We start from the raw sequence: 15117 nt of genomic DNA, 5'->3' as shown, positions 1-15117 counted from the left end.
TTCCCTCATACTGGGGAGAAGAGGTATTAAGGGATGCTCTTCGAAATTTAAAAAAAAAAAAAAGTTAATTAAAAACAAACCCTTATTAAGTCAAAAATTAAAGTTCATTAAAATGAAGAAAGATAGCCTATTTTGACTTGATGAAAATGACTTAATGGTGAATTTTGTTTTTTTTTTTAAACTCAGTGTCTATTACTTCAATGAGTTTTTAAATTAAGTTATTAAGTCAATACATGTTTTATGATTTTTAATTAGCTTCACTTTTTAAACATTGCATCAAGCTTTGCTACACATTAGAAACAGACTCTGTCAATGTGCCAAAGGATTCTAAAGTTTTTAAAGTGTAGGGGCATTTGGGGCGATTGTGTGTATAGGGGTTTGAAAAGTCATACTTGAAAATATTACCAATGGATGGTAGGATTTCAGATCATTTGTATTTACCTTTTTCTTATCTGTGCTTGCTTATATTCTCAGTTTTCTTTTTTTTTTTTTATTCTCGGTTTTCTACCATAAATATATATTTCTTATACAATGCAAAAACGATCTTGCCAGTGTAAACAGTTATTTCTTGTATTTGAAAAGCAAGCTATTTGCTGGTCGTGGCAGATACTGTGTGTGGCTTCCCTGCTTAATAGCCATGCCAGCCTCTTTCAAGTACATCTGCCTACGGTGTAGGGTTTGGAAAGCTGAACATCATATTTTTAGAGTCCTCTGCAGCCAGGGGTCCAGATGAGACTTAAGTTCTGCTAATCAGATGCCCTCAGATGAGGCTAGAACTTGAAAGTGAGGTGAATTGGGGGAGAGGCAGGTTGTGGGGTACAGATGGAGGCCAATCACAGAAGCCATGTGTTTCTGCGCTGTGTTCTCTCCAGCCTCCTGCCTCAGCAGGCTCTTGCAGCAGTTGTAGCAACTGCACTGGTGACAAGGGAGACAGTATGATTCTGGGACCAGGAACCGTTCCTGGGAATTTCACTTACCACCTGTTCCTTTGGCTTTTGCAATAATAATTTTTCTGATAATCTCTCATACATAGTAAAAACCCCATTCTGCTTAAAACCAGCTACGATAGTTCTATTGCTTGTAATTGAGCATTAACCCACGGTCACGTTCAAAATGTTCTTATATACCCTCTTTCCAATTCTTAACTCGACTCTTGCTTTTCTTCCTTTTGCAGTTACGACAATGATATCTGCCTGTTGCAAAAAAAAGAAAAAAGAAAAAAGAAAAAAAGGAAAAGGAATCAATGCAAAAGTTATACACTGAAAAAATGAAAATCTGTCCTCATGCTTCCCGCCCCTCAGCTTATATCCCAAAGCAAACCACTGTTAAATAGTTTATTTCACATCCTTCCAGATATTTTTTATGCCTATATAAAGTGAACACACAGAGAGGTGGGATTTTTTTTTTCATTTTTACAAAAATGACATGAAACCACATATACATAAATCCTGCAACTTTTCAAAAAATCTTTTTATGTTTGAGCTACCTGGTTCTTTTGAACTACTACTTATTATTCTATACTGTGGAGAAACCAAAATATATTTCAACTCTCTATGAATGGACATGTTAATGTTTATAAACAATGTTATAATAATCATCCTTTATTAGATATCTTTATGTGTACATTTTAATATTTCTCAAGATAAATTCTCAAATATAAATGTAAAACGTTTAAATGTTAAAAGATTGCATTTAACTATGTTTTTAAAGAATAAAGTCTGTTTTGCCTATTACTGTATCACTGCTGCTCAGAGCAGCATCTGCCATGTAGAAGGCACTAAATAAATATGTGTGAAATGAATGCCAAGTGACTGATTGAAAATAGATTAGGAAATGCATTAATGCAATTCACCACATGAACGGATTAAAGGAGAGAAAAAATAAATACATATGCAACCATTGTGATGGATGTCCCCACAAGTCAGGTAATACTCCACATCCATTCCTGATTTTTTAAAAAAACTATTCATCACAAAATAGAAGAAATATCATTAACCTGATAAAGGGACTTATCAGAAACCAACAGCAAAATATATTTCTAAATATTTATAAAAGAAAAGATAGTTATCACCTTCAAGGACTCAATTATGAATAAAAATAAGCTCACAGGCCTGAGATAGGAAAGGCAGCAAAAATATTAAAATGAGATATAAAATATTAAAGACCTATATGCTTCCACAAAGAAATGCAAAGCAGGTCTAATCAAAAAGCAAAATCATCACTCACACAAGTGCATGGAGTTTACTCTGAGGGAGTTCATCATACTGGGGCAGACTGGGTGGCGCAAATTTTAATATCTAAGAAACTACATGGTCAGACAAGAAAACATACTAAGGGAGCAGTGAGTAGCCTGCAGCTGTTCAACTTCCTCTCCAATACTCCTGGTCTCATCAGCAGAGACAAAACCTATTTCTTTCTTTTCCCTAATGCTCTGCTCTATCAGTTCTAAGTGCTTCTAATCCTCTAATTATGGTCATTTGTAGGATACGGACAGGCCAAAAACAAGACTCCTTTTAACTTGAAGAAACTCTAGAATGTAAATTCAAATTACAGAAAACCATCAAGTGTCCTCAAACTTGGAACATTACATAGCCATTTATTTTTTAAAAAACGATTTTATTTATTTATTTGAGAGAGAAAGAGAGAGAGAGAGCACACACAGGAGTGGAGGGGAAAGGGCAGAGGGAGAGGGAGTAGCAGTAGTGGAGTGAGCGGAGAGAGTCCACCCCCAGGGCTGAATCCCAGGACACTGATATCATGATCTGAGCCAAAGGAAGACACTTACCCGACTGAGCCGCCCAGGTGCCCTAATTATATAACCATTTTAAAACATATGCAATTTTATATATTCTTATAGGAGAAAAAAAGTAACCTAAGCTGCATTAAATGAAAAGCTAGGGTGCAGGTGTGTATTACCTGATTATATATGCAAACATTTTTCTTTCCTTCTAACAACTTTACTGAGATATAATATACATAAGTTTACCTATTTAAATTGTACGCTTCTGCTATTTAAGTGTATTTACAAAGTTGTACACCTATCACCATAATCTTATTATAGAATCTTTTCATTATCCCAAAATGTAAGTCTGCACCCGTTAATACTCGCTCACAATTCTCTCTCACCCAGACACAGGTAGACACTAAACTACTTTCTGTTTCTATAGATCTGCCTCTTCTGAACATCTGATATTAATGACATCATATGATCTGTGCTCTTATGTGACTGGTTTCTTTCACTTAGGGTGTTTTCAGGGTTCATCCAGGCCTACCATATATCAGCACCACGTTTCCTTTTATGGCCCAATAATGTTCTATTGTATGGATATATTACATTCTATTTATCCAGCTGTCTGTTGATGGACGTCTGGATTTTTTCTACTTTCTGGTTGTTACAGATAAATATTCTATGAGCGTTAGTGTACAGGTTTTTGTGTAGACATATGTTTTTATTTCCCTTGAGTATATATCTAGAAGTAGAATTACTGGGTCGTATGGTAACTCTATGTTTAACATTTTGCGGACCTGTCAGACTGTTTTCCAAAGTGGTTGCATTTTACGATCCCACCAGCACACATGAGTGTTCCAATTTCTCCACTTCCTCACCTATATTTGCTCCTTTTATTCCCATCCTACTGAGCGTGAGGTGATGTCTCATTTCGGTCTTAATTGCATTTTCCTAATGACTAGCAAAGTTGAGCTTCTTTTCATGTGCTTATGAGCCACCCACATATTTTCTCCAGAGAAATGTCAGCTCAGATTCTTTGCCCATTTTTCAGTTGGGTCCTCTGACTTCTATTACTTGTGGTCATACATTCATATATTTTGAATACATGTCCCTAATCAGATACATGAACCGTAAATACCTTCTCCCATTCTGCAGGCCATCTTTTCACTACCTTGATGATGTCCTTTGGACCACAAAAGTCGTTCATTTTAAAGCACAATCTATCTCTTTTATGACTTCCACTTTAGGTGTCATATCTAAGAGATTGTTGCCAAACGCAAAGTTTTGTATACATTTTCTAAAGCACATAAAAACCCCTATGTAAGCATGTGTTTTTTTCTTTTCTAAAGATTCACAAAAATGTTAGTAGTGGTTAACTTTGTGAAGAAGGATAAGGGGAAGGAGAGAGAATTTTATGTTTTACATTATTCATGTGTATGGTGGAAATAATTTATTTATTTATTTTTTAAATATGAGAAATTAGTCTTTTTTTAAATTTTTTTAAGATTTTATTTATTTATTCATAATAGACACAGAGAGAGAGAGAGAGAGAGAGGCAGAGACACTGGCAGAGCGAGAAGCAGGCTCCATGCAGGGAGCCCGACACGGGATTCAATCCTGGGTCTCCAGGATTGCGCCCTGGGCCAAGGGCAGGCACCAAACCGCTGCCACCACCCAGGGATCCCTGGTAGAAATATTTTATGATGTTTATGTATCACTTCTATTTTAAAGACTTTTTTTAAAAAATTGAGATTGAATACTAATAAATAGCAATTGACTACTGTTGGCACTTTAGAAGGACTAATAAATGACAATCCTGTTCTTCTGCCTAAATTCAGAACTGACTGAGATACAGATACAGTAATTAGATAAATGGAAGTCATAATGTCAACCTGATTTCTAATAAAGCAGTGGCTTACTGTAAGAACCAACTGTTAAAACATCCTGCCCCAACCTTCCCCCTGGTTTATACCATGAAACAGCCTACCTAAGAACAAGTTTGAGTCGGGGGTCCTGGATGGGTGGCTCAGTTGGCTAAGCATCCAACTCTTGATTTCAGCTCAGGTCATGATCTCAGGGTTGTGAGATGGAGCCCTGCATCATACTCCATGCATGCATGGAGCCAGCTTAAGATTATCTTTCTCTCTCTCCTTCTGCTCCTTCCCCAACTCTCTCTCTAAAACAAACAAACAAACAAACAAACAAACAAACAGAGGCACCTGGGTGGCTCAGTGGTTGAGCATCTGCCTTTGGTTCAAATCGTGATCCCGGGGTCATGGGATAGAGTCCCACATCGGGCTCCCTGTAAGGGAGCCTGCTTCTTCCTCTCCCTGTGTCTCTACCTCTCTCTGTGTGTCTCTAGTGAATAAATAAATAAAATCTCTTAAAAACAGAAGCAAAAAAACTGTGGCAAAGAGTTTGAATCTAAGAATGTATACACGTCATAAGGATCACTGCCTAGCACTCTTCAGGAGGAAAAATAGCAACAAGAGAAAGCACCCTCCGTGCCTAAGAACTTTTTATATTAGTTTGACCTAATAGAAAGTTGTGAATTGACGCCTTTTATCTACCAAGTACTTAGCTCATCCCACCCACATGGCAAAAATTAATGTTTGAGGTAAGAGGCTTCAATACTTAAGAAAAGCCCTCTCCATAAACTACAGAGAATCAGGAAAATAGGCATCTCTCTTTAACAATTACCATAAAATTTTAAGCTATGGTAGATAGAACTTTGTACCTTGATATTGTGTATCCTTATATCTTGCTCCTGATGATCTCATTATAAAATTGTTATGTACATGTAAGTAATTGGTAATTAGGTAGCAAACTGAGGACCTAAACCACTTTGGAAACCCCAAGGCATCTGCACAGGCATCACATTTCCTGTGGAGGAAGTTTTGGGAAAGAAGCTTAAGATTTCAGAAGACTTACACTCAAAAAACAAAAAGCAGAAAGCAGAAAAAGAGCATTTAAATTTTAGAGCACATGAATAGAGCCGGGAGGAGAAGTCTTTTCAATACAGGGGGTGAAAAATCAGCAGAACAGTTACTGACTATTCTCTGCTTACCGCCATGATGAGCACTGAGAGAGGCCAGAGCTTTCCAACCTACTTGCTACCATGTCTGTGCTCTGAAAGATTGATGCTCTCAGCCCTCAGGAAAGATGGACAGAGCATGGAGTCTTTAGAACTCATAGGTTGGCCACTTCCAGACAAATTAGGCTTCTTCATTTCCGTGGTGTGTCACTAGAGGATCAGGATTCATGGTGTTTGCCTTGACGTGAACAATGATGGGAAGCACTGTGACATTAAGATACAGTAAAGACTAAGGTTTTTGGAAACCTTACCATTGAGTAAGTGAGACATTTAAGCAAATAACTATAGTTACTAAAGTGCAATTTAGTAAGTGCTAATAAAAAATATGAACAGATGGCAGCCTCATTTAAGATCCCACAATAATAGTTTATCTTTGTTGAGAAATTACTATGTGTGAAACACTGTGGTAAGCAATTTACAAACATCTCCATTGTGCATAAGAACCCTCCTAGGTAGGTTCTATTATAATTTCCTTTTAAAGATGAAAAGATCAAGACACAGGTTAAGTAGCTCAGTTTCTATGTTCCTAAATATAGGAAGTAGGATGTGAACCCTGCTGCTTGAACCTGGAACCTATGTCCTTAAGCACTGGCATAGACAACTTGGACCATCTGGTCATGGTCAAGAGGTATTTAATTTTTTAAAATTTTATTTATTTATTCATGAGAGACACAGAGAGAGAGAGAGAGAGGCAGAGACACAGGCAGAGAGAGAAGCAGGCTCCATGCAGAGAGCCCAATGTGGGACTCGATCCCAGGTCTCCAGGCTCAAGCCCTGGGCTGAAGGTGGCGCTAAACCGCTGAGCCACCAGGGCTGCCCCAAAAGGTATTTAAATACAGTACTGAATGATGTCTTTCAAATGCCTTCTCACTGAATTCTTGGGACATCTGGTTTGAGTTGATCCGTGCTTAAAACCATCCACATGAATAAATAACACTATATTTTAAGGGTCTAAATAATGAATAAACAAGATAAAGTATCATATACATTTAAGTATATGGTTCACGGTTGAGCAGACTCACATCTTCATGAGGACAAGGCACGTACAGTGTCTTTCTCATTTTGGGTTCTTAGCACAGTATCTAGTGTAGATGAGGAATTCAATAATTCTTGTTGAAGAAATGAACAAACAAACAAATGAAAGAATAAATTAAAATAGTCGAGGGACACTCACAAAAAAATGACAACAGTACAGAGGAAACGACAACAGTACAGAGGAAAAATAAGGACATCTCATTATCCAAACAAAAATAGTAGTGCCTTCATGATCTCCAATGAAGACATATTTTTTATGTACCAGAAAGATGCTTAATACAATAGCTTTAAATACACAGTTTAACACAGTCAGTTTTGTTCAAATTAATTTCATGTTACAAAGAACCAAGAAGCATGGAGGGGACCACTGCTGAGGTCAAAAGTAAGTCCCTAACCAGACTGGAAGGACACGGACTTCAAGGCCTCTCTCCATCCCACCTTCAGGAGCGGCCACACCTCTGGACGCTTAACACCAGTTAGGCACCTCCACACAGGAGGCAGCAGCATGGAGCCACGGCCAAGGCCGTCCAAGGGTCAGGATTCTGCGTCCCTACCCAAGGAGGGCCCAGCCAAAAGGCACTGGAGCTCAGAACACAGGGAACTCTGCCACGGACAGGGTGGGGATGGCAGCCCTGGAGAACCAGCTCCACAGGCTGCTCTGGGTTCTAGTTTCTCCCTTACCCACTCACCCCCACCCCACAAGCTCAGTCTATGTTTATATACTCAACAGACACAACAAAGTAATGCAACATGATCCTAAGTGTTTACTGAGAAACTTATTAAAGAAAAGTCAAGCTTCCAGGAATATCCCTCAGCCAGCCAATAATTCTGTCTGGCTAAGTTTCATTCCTACATACCCAGATTTTTTTTTTTTTTCCTCTCATTTTTTCTCTCTCTCATCCTAATTCCCTTTCTCTGGTCTCAGTTTTCCATTCCAGGAGAATGAAGGGCCCCATACACCATATGCTTAATCAGTACTATTGTAGAAAAGTCAATCCAGGCTCAGAACATAAAAACAAGACTTTGCTATTTATATGAATTGCCATGGAGGAAGTAAGAAGCAATGAAAGAAGGGATGGTGCTCCAGTTCCCTAACACTTCTACATGACAGGCTTTGGTTGATACTGAGCACAGATTTGCTTTGTGATCAGTATAGGAGGAGGGGGGGTGACATGACATTCAGTTAAGAAAAATGAGATCTCACGACATTCAATAGGAAAAGAAAGGCCAGGATACGTACAAAAGGACATTGCAGATTCTTAAAGGGGTCTCAATATCTGTCTAGGAGGATAAAATATTAAAGATCCCTGTTAGTTGAGAATTTTATCCTTTTGAAAATAAGACAAGAGTTTGTAGCTTGTAAATCCTATTTCTCTCTTCAATATGGAATAGGCTGTGAGTCTCATTTCTAAAGGGCAGCTTGTTCCTTTACCTCTCCCTAGAGGAGAAGATGTCAATGTGCACTACATTTGGAGCTGTTTCGTTCATGGTCTCAAGCTCCCCCCACTTTCCAGCCACAGGGGACTTATAATGTTTTAATGTGGTCAGAGAGTCGTTTCAAACTGTCATGACTGAACTAAGGTCCTATTAAAAAACTTTTTCTATATATTTAAACTGGCTCTTTAAATTAAAATTGTTAAGGAATTGCTTCTCTAAGAAGTCATTTTTTTTGCCATTTAGTAATGAAACATAATTGCACGAATCATGTTAATTTATAACAATGAAACAATAAAATATTGATGAAATAAAAAGCCCCAGACTTCAGACATGAAAACAGACATTTAAATCAATTCTTCACACAGCACCGAAGCAATCTTTCTAAAACACTAACCAGTTTGCAGTTCTTGCTTAAAACCCTTCACTAGCTTCCTGTCATTTGTAAAATAAAGTCCAAACTCATTAGTATAATAAAATATTTCCTTCTGTAGTTAGTTGATTCTTGCTTTTTGCTCATATCCCACCATGCAGATGCCATCTCTTGTTTCATACTACGGCAATAGTAAGCTGCTCACGGTTCTCCAAATATACCAAACTATTTTATGCCTCCTTGCTTGCATGTTTATCATTCTAATGGGATTCCGTTCTGCAATGTCCACCCAGTAAAATCCCATTCATCCTTCACAATCCAGCCCATATTTTACCTACTCCAAGAAATCCTTGTATTAGTGCTTCCCTGAATGTATCCATCACTCTTTCCTCTCTCTGCCAGATTGGCACTTCATCCATATTTCTATATTTCTGTTGTTTTATTTAACCACAATGTCTTGTATATTCTTTGGGAACAAACTAATTTTTGTGTCACAGTACATAGGAACTCTATTGATACAAGCACTCCATAAAACTTTCAAATTGGACGACAGTTTAGATTATTTGATAAAAATAATCAAATTCATAGACTCTCCAAAATGGAAGCAAACACTAGTACTTCAGTGTTATATAGCTCAGCCTTGATCCTCACAGTAATCTTGCAAAGTAAGCAAAATAAATAGTTTTGCATCATCAACATGGAACAGCTAGTATGTGGAAATGCTAGAATCAGACTCTAAGACTTTTGACTCCTACATTGCCCAATGCTCTGCATGCTACCTACTTTGACAGCAAAAAATTCATTCTCAGAGACTGGTCATTCTGGTCAGGTAGCCTGATGAAAGGGATTCCCCTGGGATGAATCTCTAACTATACTGAGGAAATGAAGACAGAAAAGAGTATATACCATATGATACCATTTATATAAAATTCTAGAACAATGGGTCTCAGTCACAGTGAGTTTTGCCCCCTAAGGGACATTTGGCAGTGTCTGGTGATATGTCTGTTTGTTGTCATGGGGGTAAGGGTGCTACACACAGTTGGTGGATGGAGACAAGGGATGCTGATAAACTCCCTGCAATGCCCATGACAGTCTTCTACAACAAAGAATTATCTGGTCCCAAATATCCATAGCACTGAGGCTGAGGTCGAGGTCATCTGCTACAGAAAATGCAAACTAGTCTATAGTGACAGAAAGGAAATTAGTAGTTGTTTAGGGAAGGGGGGGAAGTGGGGGCAAGCAAGAATCGGAGGAAGAGATTACAAAAGACTACCAGGGGTGATGGATACATTCACTATCTTGATTTTTTTTTAAGATTTTATTTATTTATTCATGAGAGACAGAGAGAGAGAGAGGCAGAGACACAGGCAAAAGGAGAAGCAGGCTCCATGCAGGGAGCCTGATGTGGGACCCCATCCCAAGTCTGCAGGATCAGGTCCTGGACTGAAGGTGATGCTAAACCGCCGAGCCACCCGGGCTGCCCACTATCTTGATTTTAGTGATCATTTCATGTGCATAAACTCATGTTAGCAATAATGAGTTTGTACACTTAAACACTACTTATCTATTATGCCTCAATAAAGCTGTTCTTTAAAAAAGTTAAAAAGTTAAGTAATAGAACAACAATAAGAAAAAGTCTGTTCCTACATTGTACAGGTGTTGGTCCGTGTAACCAATCAAATACAGAAATTATGGAATGTCATTTTCAAGATTAATTATAAAAGTCATTCTGGCTTATATCATGGCCTCTCTCTCTCACTCTCTGTCTTTGATATGCACCCTGGAGTAAGCCAGCTGCCACATCATGTCCAGCATTACAGAGCGCCCCATGTGGTAAGAAACTGAGGCTGATGGCCAAGAGCCAGCAAGAAACTGAGGCCTGACTACAGCCGTGTGAGTGAGGATCCACCTGCCCCAGTCAAGCCTTCACATGATAACTACAACCTCATGAGAGATCCTGAGCCTGAACCACTCAGCTAAACGATTTCCTGAATTCCTGACCCTCAGAAACTGAGTGAGATAACAATAAATGTTTGTTGTTTCAAGCTGATAAGTTGTGGAATAATCTTTTATACAGTAATAGGTAACTACTATACCAACCTTCTCCTACAAGATGAGAGTTAGACATAAGCTGACATTCAGTATGTATGTCTTAGGATGCCCACACCCTAACATAGCAGTACCTTTAGAATGCCATCCCAGAGCCTACAAATGATCCAATATGTTCTTTGGACAATGGAAAGAAAGGAAAAGGATGTAGAGTGGTCAAGGGAGCAGATGTAATCTGATCTGGTCTCTCTGGGTCTATGTAAAGGAGCTGGAAAAAAGAAGGACATCTCTCTAATCCAAAACAATTACCTGAAGCTGCTTGGGAAGCACAACACGGAGATCTTAACAGAGGTCTTTCTTACCTGCCTGTTCCAGCAAACAGAGTAAGGGCTAGAATGTGATTCACAAATTAAGTAGAGACTTTGCAGCCAAACAATTCACTTAAAATCCGCACTATTAAACACACAGCTTTGGAGAGGAAAAAAGGCATTGTCTCCAGAAAACACTAATTAAAACATCACATGACAGAAAAGCAAAAGCCCTCTTCCATTAATATTATGGTAGAAGAGGGGTTGATTAATAGTGTTTGTTTCTTTTTTTTTTTTTTTTTCAAAAAGTACAAAGAGGGGGAAAAAAATAAAATAGGGACCAAGGTTGTTTCAACTGGAGTGCTACCAAGGGCTGTTGATTAAAAAATAAACAATTATAATAACAAAACCACAAAAGCGATTCACAACCTTAGCTGCATAGAGGAATTACACAGAGGGCTTTAAAAAAACACTGATGCGCAGAACACACTCTAGATCTATTACTTCAGTATCTTTGAGGATGAGAAGCAGTCAGCCATGTTATTTTTAAAAGCTCCCTGGATGATCCCAATATGTAGCCACGTTTAAGAACCACTGAGCTGTAGGATGTGAGACATCCAAGAACACTGAAAGAGTGAGAAGAGAAAGAAAAACAAACCACTGAGTTCAATGCATGGGGCCCACCCCTTTCAAAGGCTAGCCTCCATGCTCTAGCTGCCACTACTTACTTGACAACATAAACTCATCAAGCTATCTCAGTATTGTATTCCTCATTTTTCATAGCACCCAGCATGCTGTTAATATTCCATAAATACTAAATAATAACAATGGTTTGCTGTCAGATTTCTCTTTATAGTTGTCATTACAGCAGAGCTGGATGTCAGGCGAGAGATTTTGTTCAGCACGTTCCAATTATTTGGACATCACAGCACTGGTCAAATCATAGTCTACCACGGACCCCAGTCAGTGAAGGTTACACGTGGAATGTCAACAGAAGCAGGTCCTGGAATGTCACCTTATTTTTCCTACAGCCACGTGGCTCCATTGGCGTTCCAGAAAAATCTGGGTCTCTCTCATCCCTCATTTTGTAGCCATCCTATATTTCTCCCCATAGGTAAGATGTGCTGTGACCTGGACCCAAAATCCAGCAGACTGTCTCCCAGAGAACTGGCCCTATGGGTCTTCTCTCTCTTCACAAAACATTTCTACAATCACCTGCTTTCAACATTCTGGGTAGTTGTTACAAAGAAATGCTGAAGTATATTAAATCTGGGGAACCCTCCAGGTGTTGATAAGGAAAAAAACAATTAAGGATCAAAGCCTTAAGAAAATTACATTTTCAATGTCATAGTAAATGACCTTTAATTGTGAGTCGTTAAGAATTATTCTACATCCAGGCTCTCATGTGTCTATCTAGTATCTTTACATTACAAAATCCAAACTTCTGCTTTGTTTTAATAATGTCTTAAGCTTCCACTGGGAATTCCTTCAATACACAAAGATGTTAATTGGTGAGCAAGAAAAGTATTTGAAGGACTTCATGACCTACAATTATTCTTTGGGAGAGTCAGATTTTTGTTTTAACATATAAAGAATATTTGTGCCTCCTCTTCTTAGGGAAAACCTGTAGCCATAATTCTATCAGCATGTGGCTATCATATGTTTTAGAATTATGAATAGGAGTTTCCTCTGTCAGAGGTAGCATTCTAAGACAACTTAATGAGAAAGTAAAGCAAGACAAATGCAATTCTCTTCTGAATGCAAATACCTAATTCAATGAATTACACAGTAGACAAAAAATGAGGATAATGAAAACAAGATTCTGGATCTTCATTTATATGAGGAATTTTATTTATTTGTTTGCCTGCATGCATGCGCGTGCACACACACACACACACACACACACAGGCTCAAAGGTTGAAGCTTTCTTTTTTTTTCTAATTGAGAGACCAAAGAAGTTCAAGAATCCAATTTATTTTCTTAGTAAAAAGTACTTTTACCATAATAATGCCATACATTATTATACAGAGCCCACTGAGAAGAGGTAAGGGTGTATTACAAAGCAGTGTTAATGTTTGGGGGTAATTTGTGTGTATGAAGTTTTTTTATTATAATACTTTGGACCTAGGAGATGCAATTATTATATAGCAATAAAGGACAATTGCATTGAAGGCTTACTTGTTCATTACCTGGGTTTGGGGTACATTTTTATTGCTGCTTTGTGCAATTATATGATGGAAACGTGGCACATGAAAGCACAATGACATATATCCAAGGCTCTTGATTATAGCACTGTTTATAACTGTAAATAACTAGGAAAAAACTAAATATATATCAATAGGAAATATTTTAAATAAATGATGCTATGTCTTTTCAGTAAAATACTAAGCAGCTGTTAAAACAATGTGATAATTTATGAAATTCTCTTTAATTAATTAATTTTAATTCTCTTTAAATTCTCTTTATAGTTACATGAAAGTAAAAGGTGTGGTTTAGTATATATAATATCCAATCATTTGTGGGACTAAAGGAGGATTAGACATGTATATTTAACTCATATATGCATAGGCAAATAAGAAAAAATAATTATTATTATGGAGAAGAGGATTGAAAGAATAGGAATTAGGGGCAGAAAGAAATTTTTTACATTTTTGTTCTGTGCTGTATGTTATGTGTACTTTATTATTTTTAAAGATATTATTTATTTATTTATTTATTTATTTATTTATGACAGAGAGAGAGAGAGCACAAGTGGGGAGAAGGGTCAGAAGGAGAGGGAGAAGCAGACTCTTTGCTGAGCAAGGAGCCCAATGTAGGGCCCCCCATCTCAGGACCCAGAGATCATGACCTGAGCCAAAGGCAGAGGCTTAACCAACTGAGCCTCCCAGGCACCACTGTGCTTTTCCTTAAAAGACTAACATACATAATGTGACATATATGTGCACACTCACTATTTTAACGTATTCCTGTACCTGGGATGGGGAGGGGTTAGTTAATATTTGAAGTTCCTTAGCATTTAAATAATTATTAATAATAGTTTTTAAAAGTGCTAATCAAAAAAATATATTTAAAAAAAACAGTGCTAATCAAAAGCTCATAGTCCATAAATAGGCTAATACAGTCACATCATTAGCCTTTTTTGATCAATAACAAAGGTCATATTAGTTTAAAAATAGATTATATTGATTTATTCATGAATTTAACAAATATTTACTGAGCAATTCTTTGAATACAAGTATTTGCAGCACTTTCTCTATATCAATGAACAAAAACAAATATCTGTATTCTTCTAGTGATCTAATACATTTTTTAAAGATTGTTTTCATTAATAAGATTAGTGGTTTTGACTTCTTTTTTCTAGGTATGATAGGTTAAATAGTCTGACTTTCCCCACAACACAGACAATTAAGTAATTGTCAGCAGACACTGAAAAACAGAGAGCCCAGGAAAAACAGGGAGTCCAGGGAAACAAAATGATTCCTACTTGTTGCCCTGATTTTCTGCCTAGAGACACCTTCCAGAAAGTAGTACAGAAATGGGGACCCCAAACAAACCACTGGTCTTGCTGATCACAGCTATGGAGGAATGAAATTTGCAGGAACTATGTTGAACTAAATTTCCAGTATATGCATACATTTCTATACCTTACTTTTCACCATGTTTAACAATGTATTATTGGAATTGCTACAGAGAGGCCTGCCGCCTTCTTTTTCAGGTCTTCGTAGTCTTTCGTTTTAACACATGTTCCAAAATATGTAATTTATTCCGTCTTGACAGATATTTAAATAACGAACTGGCTAGTCTCTGTTTGCCTTTCTCACAGATTATGCTCTGTTCTTAACCTGATGTTCTCTATCCACGGAGGCTGACCCTTAACCACTGGTGGTGCTTAGCCACTGGGTTTGAGTGTGTGGAAAGAAATCATGGTCTTATTTTCCACTCCTTTCCCCTCTGAACTGCATGTTCTGGAAGTGACTGAACTCTTCCATAAAGATCGTTCCCCATGGATGGCTCTTTTCGCCAAGCCTCTGCCCCTGTTCTGCTAACATTACCTTCCTCTGCCTAAGGGTGATGATGGCTTCATGCTGTTGCTAAT

General features: G+C 37.8%; 1 long non-coding RNA gene across 1 annotated transcript in view; it reads right to left on the bottom strand.

The window, feature by feature from the left end:
* Nucleotides 1-442: 442 nt before the first annotated feature.
* LOC144306083 (uncharacterized) overlaps nt 443-15117 on the bottom strand; it is a 55791-nt gene continuing 41116 nt past the window's right edge. Inside the window, exon 3 of the long non-coding RNA XR_013373115.1 lies at nt 443-1193. This is a non-coding gene — a long non-coding RNA (uncharacterized LOC144306083). The remainder of the gene's footprint in view (nt 1194-15117) is intronic.

Source organism: Canis aureus, chromosome 36, assembly GCF_053574225.1.
Source record: "Canis aureus isolate CA01 chromosome 36, VMU_Caureus_v.1.0, whole genome shotgun sequence".
Classification (NCBI taxonomy): Eukaryota; Metazoa; Chordata; class Mammalia; order Carnivora; family Canidae; genus Canis; species Canis aureus.
Note: the sequence above shows the minus strand (reverse complement) of the source record. Positions and strands in the feature narration are given on the sequence as shown.